This window comes from Lynx canadensis, chromosome A1 (assembly GCF_007474595.2).
Source record: "Lynx canadensis isolate LIC74 chromosome A1, mLynCan4.pri.v2, whole genome shotgun sequence".
Classification (NCBI taxonomy): domain Eukaryota; kingdom Metazoa; phylum Chordata; class Mammalia; order Carnivora; family Felidae; genus Lynx; species Lynx canadensis.
In genome coordinates this window covers 62,908,648-62,918,436 of record NC_044303.2, presented here as the reverse complement: position 1 = coordinate 62,918,436, position 9,789 = coordinate 62,908,648, and the positions used below count along the sequence as shown (strand labels likewise).

General features: G+C 39.8%; 1 pseudogene; it reads left to right on the top strand.

The window, feature by feature from the left end:
• Positions 1–6,341: 6,341 nt before the first annotated feature.
• On the top strand, positions 6,342–7,249 carry LOC115528423 (annotated as a pseudogene).
• Positions 7,250–9,789: the final 2,540 nt, after the last annotated feature.

The following is a 9,789-nucleotide window of genomic DNA, read 5'->3' as shown; positions in this document are numbered from 1 at the left end:
TCATTAACTGATACCCAATTAAGGTTTATCCTCGTTTGTCTCCCAGTGGACTATTTCATCTGTCAAACCACACTCTGGAAGAACCATATACGTTTACTGGATTGTGTAAGCAATCCTGTGTGTTTGTGCATGTAGTTTCCTGTGCAGGTTTGTAGATTTGCATGTGTCAGATTTTTCTGTACTCAGTACTGTGCTAGCATGAAGAGTAATAAACAAGGTAGACAGGGACGGTAAGCTCTCAGGGCAGGAGCCAACAGGGGATACGGATATCAAAGGTAGGGTTATAAATATGATGGGGATATATGGAGCTAAGTGTCTTAGGAGGATATATTGTTCTGGGATCAGTCTTTTCTGATCAAGTTTAAGGATTAATGGAACAAACCAGAAAAATACACGCAAGAGTGCATTAGAAATGGGATGGGAGGCTGCAGGATAGAGGACACAGTATTGAATTCCAGTAGCTTCTGCAATCACTGAACCCTGCAGGGATACCAGCCAGTTATCTGCAAGTAGACCTAACAATGCTTTGCCTCACAGACCAACCATGCAGACTTGCTTCCTACCCCAGTTATTAAAGTTTTAATATGCAACACTTGCTTACATATACAACTGGAAAGTGCAAGGGAATTCTAATTTTTCCTCCTTCCTTGACCAGATAAGCTATCCTGGAAAGCTGTTGTCTTTCAAAAGACAGTCTGGCAATAGCATACAGTCTTGATAGTAAAGTGTGGCCGGTTAAGTAACAAGCTATTAAATCTGTTCCTCTTCGTATCTGGCTCACTCTTATGTGCTTGCTTTCTGCAATTCACAAAAGCACAGAAAACTTTTCCTCAGGCTTATGGTTTCTGGGAAATCCAGGCACGGTATTCTTTCTTCCCCCCACTATGTGGCCTTAGCATAGGGTAATGCCACTAGGTGACTCACTGATTTGGTAGAAATTGGGAGGTCTTTGTTGGTGTTAAATGGGCAGTGATGACTGTAGTGCCATCATAATAATTAAGACTTTTACTAGTGCTTCTGGTTCAAAGTGGTGACAGGAGAGAATCCTGAAATCACTTGCTCTCATTGGACATGAGGCAGCTTCGGGGTGATATTGGGGTTCGTGGTGTCTGGAGCTGATGGCCATGAAAGAATCCTTGAAGAGGTCTTTGGTGGAAAAAGTGATTTTATTAAAGTATGGGGACAAGAGGGGGGGGGCAGAAAGAACTCTCTGCAGGACCCTGTGGAGAAACTGCTTATATAGTTGGGACTTGAGGGAGGGAAAATCCAGGGGAAGTTTCCAAAGAGATTTTCGTATGCTAAAGACGACTCACAGGATACTGGAGGCCTAGCTATTGTCAAGCTAAGGTGGTTTTTCCTCTAGCCAAGCATTAGCATTAAGACAGTAGAGAGTTCCTGGAGAAACGTTCTTACTCTGCCAGCCTGTTTGTCAATGGACTGCCAGTTATAAGGAAACTTAATTTTATCTGCCATTTCCTTCTGCCTTTGTTTCCTATATCAGGTAGACCAAATGTACAACAATATAGAAAACAAATTTCTTCTGAAAGAAATCCAGTAACTAGTTGAGCCACTCTTATACTAGGCAAATGAGGGAAACACATCCAAGTGGGTAGGAGAGGCTAAGACACAATCTCGGGATCAACCTCACCCCCCGAGCCCCCTACACGGCAGGCCACAATTGGTAGGGGACTTAACTTCAGGCTTCTCCCTGGGAAGATAAAATTTGAACCTATCTGTCACTCCAACTTCTAAGACTTGAACTGGGGAAATGAGACCCCAAAACAGCTAGTTTTGAAAGCAAACAAGGCTTGCACCCATGAGACCCACAAGGTTATAACAAACGGAGAAATTGTAACAAGGCTCATGTGAACTCACCCACCCAAGGGCCCAGCGTAGAGGCGAGGCAACCACTGAAAGTGCCTACCCTTTTTGTGACACTTAATTGCCCATCTTCAAGGCTTGGCCTCAGGGGCAGGCATCTAATTTAACACAGGGGACTCTAATCCTCCCCAGAGACCTCAGATAGCAGGCACTGTGATTAGTCTTCCTCTGCCTTGCTCCAGGTCACCATTATCTTCTGAAGATGACCTAGTAGACATGTGATACTCCATTTTTTGCCACATGGTCACAACTTGATCACCTAGATCTGATGGCCAAGTAGGGCTTACATCTGTGGACCCCACAGCACTGCATCAAACGGAGGAAGCCCACCCTCAGGGCCCAGCAGTCACAGCAGATTGAAATGTGCCCCCAGGCATGCTATTTAAAAAGGCTGATCAGCTTACTTTCATAGCTGTCCTCTGGAGGATCAGGCTTATTAAACACATCTCAAAAGTGACTCAACTCTTCAGGGATCAGAGACATGAATAGGTACCACCCTGGCAGTCTCCCTCTGCCCTACTGCAGGTGGCAGGCTGTTTGAGAAAGGAGCATGCATACACATCAGGCGCCCTGGCTTTTGTGGCTACTGCCCAAAGGACACGTCCCCTAATAGCCTGGCTCTGGTGTCTATGGAGGCACAGGGCTTGTATTCACAGGTTCAATGTACAGTGGCAAACAGTTAACTGGGTACTACTCCAGAACTTCAAGCAGAGGCAGCAAACACACACCATCAACTGGTCTTCCTCTGAAAGATGTAGATTAGCATACTTTAAGAGCTACTGCCTGAGTGTCTAGAACTCAGAGGTCCTCCCCTTTGGGACACTGACAGGTATTGGCACATCGTCAACTACTGGGAGACACTAAGGATCAGGTAGACTTCTTAGGCAATGAAAAAATGTTTGAGAGTCAAGAGCTAAGGCAGAGTTGACCAGTAAAGTCCATCTCCTACACATGGCCACTCCTTCAAGACCAGGAGATTTGGTTGTTTTACCTGATGCATAGAAACCAACACCATCAAGCAAAATGAAGAGGAATAGGTTCCAACTTTAAGAACAAGATAAAACCTAAGAAAAAGACTTTAATGAAAGAGATAAGGAATTTACTGGAGTTAAAAATAGCACTCAGGTGCTCCCTAAGCTCAGGTAGAGAAGAATTAACCAGAATATGGAAATATCAAATAGAAGTCCCAAACTGAATAAATTCACTGAATTAAATACATTCAATAGATTAAAAAAAACAGACTAGATGCAGCAAGGGGGAAAAAGCATCATTGAACTCCAACACAGGGCAATGGAACTTGCCCAATCAGAGTAAAGAGAAGGTAGCTTAATAGGGATTTACAGGAAAACATCAAGCAGATTAACATTCATATTATCAAGATCCCAGAGAGAGAAGACAGGGCAGAAAATGTGAAGAAATAATTTCTGAAATCTTCCCCTATCTGGAGAAAGACATCCAGATCCAAGAAGGCCAGAAAGCTCCCAATAAGGTGAACCCAAAGAGACCCTCACAGAGACATATCATTAAAGTGCCAAAAGGTAAAGACAAGGATTTTTTAGGTTTAGAGGGGGGGGGGGGAGGGGCAAAGAGAGAGGAAGAGGGGGACACAGAATCTGAAGCAGGCTCCAGGCTCTGAGCTGTGAGCACAGACCCCAACATGAGGCTCAAACTCACAAAACCAGGAGATCATAACCTGAAGTCAGAAGCCTAACTGACTGAGCCACCCAGGTGCCCCTCTTCCCCGCACCCCCACCACCTTGTAAGTTTAAGAGACAAGGAATCAAAAGCAGCAAAAGAAAAACTTGCTACATACAAGAGGACCCCCATAAGTCTATTAGATTTTTCAGGGAAATTGTGCAGGCCCAGAAGAGAGTGGCACAAGTATTCAAAATGCTGGGGAACAAAAAAAAAAAAAAAAAAAAAACCTGCCAAACAAAACTTCCCAACAAACTTGCCCTTCAGAATTCAGATAGTTTTGCAGACAAGTTAAATAAGTTCACCACTAGACCAGTCTTGTGAGAAATGGTGGAGGGACTTTGTTTCGCTGAAAAGAGCACTAATTGGAACAAAAATTGTAATCCTTAGTGGTAAAGATATAGTTAAATTTAGAATGTTGTCAATTCAATGGGTTAATTACTTATAAAGCTAGCATGACATTTGAAGATTTTAGCAAAAATAACTATAGCTGTAATAACTGGTTAGTGGTTACACAAGATAAAAAGATGTAAATTGTGACAAAAGATAAATAAACATGGTGGGAGAAGTCAATAAAAATACAGATCTTTATAATGCACTCAAAGTTAAGCTGTAATCAACTTAATACTGTAATCAACTGTAATACACTGTTACATAGAAGTTGTTTTACAGAAGCCTCATGGTAACCACAAAGCAAACCCTATAGTGGATACATGAATGATAAAGGAATTTAAGCAGACGGCTACAGAAAAAAAAAAAAAATCACTCAAGGCAAAGTAAGAGAACATGAAAGGAATAAAGAAATTACAAATAGCCAGAGTGTAAGAGCAATAATTATGTGCTTACTGCTTTAAATGTAAATGGATTAAGTTCTTCAATCAAAGATAGTGGCTGAATGTATTATCCTCTCTATGTGCGGTCTGCAAAAGACTCGCTTCAGGTGAGAAATAGACGGAGGAAAAAAAAAAAAAATCAATGGATGGAAAATTATCCCATGCAAAGAGAAACAAAACGAACAGTGGGTAGCTATACTTCTACCAGAAAAAACAGACTTTGAAACTAAGACTGTTAGAGGCAGCAAGGTCATTCTATAATAAAGGAGTCAATCCAGAGGGTAACATTTGTGAAGTACCCAACAAGAGCCCTTAGATCTATACAGCAAATATTAATGCACCAACAGGAGAAATAGAGAATAGAAAACTTAAGTACCTCAAGTCAATGGATATAGCATCCAGACAGAAAAGTTTAAAAATTAGGAAATATTGGCCTTAACTGACACATTGTATCACATAACCTTAACAGACATACACAGAACATTCCAGCCAAAAATACATTCTTCTTAAGTGCACATTGGCCATTCTCCAGGACAGAAATGTTAGGCCATAAAACAAGCCTTAAGAAGTTTAAGGTTGAAATACATCAGGCATCTTTTACTAAGCACAATGGTATAAAACTAAAGATTAAAGTTTTGAAGCTAAAAGTAGGACCCCAAACTAAAGTTTCACACAATGAAAGCCAAGAAAATTAAAAGGCAACCCCCAAATGGGAGAAAGTGTCTGCAAATCTTATATCTAATACCCCAAATATATAAAGAACTCCAACTCAAAAATACAGTTAAAAAATGAGAAAATCTGAATAGACATTTTTCCAAAGACATACGGATGGCAATCAGGTATGTGAAATGAGGCTCAACATCACTAACCAGGGAAATGCAAATCATAACTGCAATGAGATCACTCTACACCTGTTAGAACAGCTATTATCAGAAAACAAGTGTTGGTGAGGATGTGGAAGAATGGGAACACTTCTACAATGCTGATGGGAACATAAGTGGGCACAGCCACTGTCGGAAACTTTATGAAAGTTCCTTAAAAATGAGTACTACTATAGGATCCAGTAATCTACTTCTGGTTATTTTTCTGAAGGAAATGAACACTAAATGGAAAATAGACCTGTATGTCCTTGTTTATAACAACCAGGAGATGGAAGCAATCTAAGTGCCCACTAATGGATAAAGAAAATGTGATCCATACAGAATATTAAGCCATAAAAGGAAATCCTGCCATTTCTAATATGGGTAGACCTTGAGGAAATTACACTAAGTGAAAGAAGTCAGAGAAAGAATTACTGTAGGATCTCACATGCAGAATAAAAAAGAGCTCATAAACATAGAACACTTTAGTGGTTGCTGGAGGTTGGGGTGAAGGTAGAAAAATAAAGTACAATCTTTGTTATAAAACTAGTCCAAGGGATGTAATAAAGAACATAGTGACTATAGTTAGTACTGTATTGTATAATCAAAAGTTACTAAAGTTAGATGTGAAAATTCTGATCCTAAGAAAATAAACAACAAGCAGGGATAGAGGTTAAGTAGACTTTGTGGGGAATCTTTTAGCAGTATTTACAAATATCAAGTCATTATGTTGTACACCTGAAACTAATGCAATGTTATCTCTCCATTATAGCTCATTTTAATAGAAAAAAAAATCACAGTGCCTTCCTGTGTGCTAAAACATGTCACAACCAAGACGACAAAAACAAACCACATAGCTTTGTTTAGGTAGTGGCATATTGATTGTATCCAAAGGATCAGGTAGCTTTTCTGCCCACGGATGCCACTGGCTGCCTGAGGAAGCATGGTCTCCCCACCCACTCCCCATCATTGTCTAAGTCAGGGTCTCCCAAAGAGCCTGAACAGCTGAAGAAGCTCTTCATCAAAGGTTTGAGCTTTGAAACAACTAATGAGTCTGAGGAGCCATTTTGAGCAATAGGGAACATTCATGGACTGTGTGGTTATGAGAGATCCAAACAGCAAGTGCCCCAAAGGCTTTGGGTTTGTCACCCAAACCCACTGTGGAGGAGGTGGGTGCAGCCACGAACACAAGACCACACAAAGTGGATGGAAGGGTTGTAGAACCAAAGAGGGCAGTCTCAAAAGATTCTCAAAGACCTGGTGCCCACTTAACTGTGAAAAAGGTTGTTGGTGGCCCTAAAGATGACCCTGAAGACCATCATCGAAGAGATAATTTTGAGCAGTATGGGAAAATTGAAGTGATTGAGAGGACAAGTGGCAAGATGACAGGCTTTGGTTTTAGAACTTGAGGACAGTGACTCCGCAGGCAAGATCGTCATTCAAAAATGCCACTGTGGCCACATCTGTGAAGGAGAGTCCTAGTTAAGAGATGACAAGCACTTCTTCCTTCTCAGAAGTCGTTCTGGAAACTTCGGTGGCCGTCATGGAAGTGGTTGTGGTTTTGATGGGAATGACAACTTTCATCAGGGAGGAAACTGCGGTAGGTGGGGTGGCTTTGGTGGCAGTTGAGATGGTGGTGGATATAGTGGGAGTGAAGCTGGCTGTAGCAGATTTGGTAACAATGGAAGCAATTTGGGAGGTGGCCGAAGCTATGATGATTTCGGCAATGACAACAATCAATCGTAAAATCTTGGACCCATGAAAGGTGGAAATTTAGAGGCAGAAGCTCTAGTCCCTATGGTGATAGAAGCTAGTACTTTGCCAAACCACAAAACCAAGGTGGCTATGGCAGTTCCAGCAACAACAGCTGTAGCTACGGCAGTGGCAGAAGGTTTTAATTACTGCCAGGAAACAAAGCTTAGCAGGAGAGGAGAGCCAGAGAAGTGACAGGGAAGATACAGATTACAACAGATTTGTGAACTCAGCTGAGCACAGTGATGGCAGGGCCCAGCTGCTACGAAGATGCCATGTTTTAGGCAACACCTAGGTGTCTGGGAAAAACCTGGAGAACTGTATTTGTGATTGTTTTGTAGGTTATCTTAGTTTCTGTTCTGTGGAAAGTATAAAGTATTCCAAGAAAAGGTTTTAATGTAGTTTTTTTGTACCTAAGCTGTTGATTGCTAAATGTAGTGGTCTGATCATGTTAAGTGTCAAAAAAAAAAAAAAAAAAAAAAAAAAGACCAGTAGAGTCAATAGTTATATTGTGACCTGTACTTCCGGAGTATACCAAAAAGTACACAATTCTAAACCTAGCACAGAAACCCTCTTTGTGAGCATGAACCAGTTATATACTTATTGAAATGGCTTTAGGTATTTTTATTTTACTTTTCTGAAATTTTTTTAATTTGCAATTCTGAGCATCGTTTTAAGCCAGCATGGTTTTAAGTCCAAACTAGGTAAGGACCCTTGATTTTGGCAATTCAGTATTACTAATAACCATATATTCTTTTTTCTCTAAAAATCAGACTAGATGTTTCTATGTGGATAATGCTGTCATTATGTTGGGCTTTCAGGAAACTTTGTTACAGGTCTTTAATCTTATGTGATAGGCTTATTTTTATTTTGAGCAAGGAAACTAAATCTATCAAGAGCCTTTCATTTCATATGTATGTGCTGTTAAGCAGAATCAGTAGTTCAGCATTCCTAATTAGTTTTGGTGTGAAAATTTTAAAGATTCTGTAAGACATACTTTGAATAAAATAGGTTTTCTAAATTTGTTATTCAAGTTTACAAAACGATTATATACTTTTTTCTGCTTTTAAAGATCTCATTTATTCCAAGTTTTATCCATACTTTCTTTAGCATCCTTACTCCAAAAGTAGATTAATGGTCAATTAATCTACAGCAAAGGAGGCAAGAATATACAATGAGGAAAAACATCTCAAATGGTGTTGAGAAAACTGGACAACTACCTGAAAAAGGATGGAATGACTGCTTTCTTACACCACACACAAAACTAAGCTCAAAATATATTAGTGACCTAAATAGGAGACCTGACACCATAAAACTCGGGTGGCAGGGGGGAAACAGGCTGCAATCTCTAAAGCCTAAGCAACATGTTTTTCTAGGTAAGTCTCCTCAGGCAAGGGAAACAAGAGCAAAGATACATTATGACTACACAAAAATGAAAACTTTGCCATGAAAGGAAACCAACAAAATGAAAAAGCAACTTTCTGAGAGAAGGGATTTGTACATAATCTATCCAATAGGGGGTTGATATCTAATATGTCAAGAATCTATAAAACTCAATGCCAATAAAAGTCTGATTAAAACACAGGCAGAGGACCTGAATAGACATTTTTCTAAAGACATACAGATTACCAAAAGGCATATGAAAAGATGTTGCACATCACTAATGCTTCACAATGCAAATCAAAACCACAATGAGGGATCACCCCTCAGTCAGAATGGAATCAAGAGGTATGAGGTATCAAAAAGACAAGAACAAGTGTTGTTGAGGATGTGGAGAAAAAGAGGAACCCTCATGGACTGCTGGTGGGAATGTAAATTGGTGCAACCACAAGAAAATATGGAATTTCTTCAAGGTTTCAGAGAAATACCATATTATCCAATAACTACACTACTGTATATTTACCCAAACAAAAACACTAATTTGAAAAAGATACACGTACCCGTGTGTTTAGGGCAGCATTACTTACAACAGCCAAATTACGGAAGCAACCCAAGTATCCACCCATAAATGAATAAAGATAGATTATACACACACACACACACACACACACACACACACACACACACACACACACACACAGTAGATTAGCCATGAAAGAGAACGAGGTCTTGCCATTTGTGATAAGATGGATGGAACATAGAGAGTATTAGGATAAGTGAAAGAAGTCGAAGATAAATACCTTAGGATTTTACTTAGGTATAAAATGTAAAGCACAACTAAAGAGAACTGGTGGTTGACAGAGGGGGGATGGGGTAATGGACAAAACAGATGAAGTAGATTAAAAAGTCCAAACTTTCAGTTACAAGAGACGAAGGTGTACAGCATAGGAAACATGGTCAGTATTTGTAACATTGTGTAACGTAACATATGGTGACTGACAGATGGGGACTGCTCTTACCGTGGTGGGCATTGAGCAATGTATAGAGTTGTTGAATCACATTCTTGACACAGATCATAGGTCAACTGCAGTGAAAATATTCAAGGCAAGTATTTAAGGTAGGTTTAAAAGCAACACTGCCCAGTTATAGACATTTCTATATGAATATCAAAATATCAAATCACATAACTATCACAAGCACATAATATGTAAGCTGTTTTAACTTGTTCATTTAGTTTTATAGGCAGATAGAAGTAAAATAGAGGTTTTAGAATATGAAAAATAAGGTGTTCTGTTCACACATGCTGTAAGTTTAATACAGTAAGGTTACTACTCTATCATCTTAAGTTTATGTGAATTACTCATTGAACATGTTCATTCTACTTACAT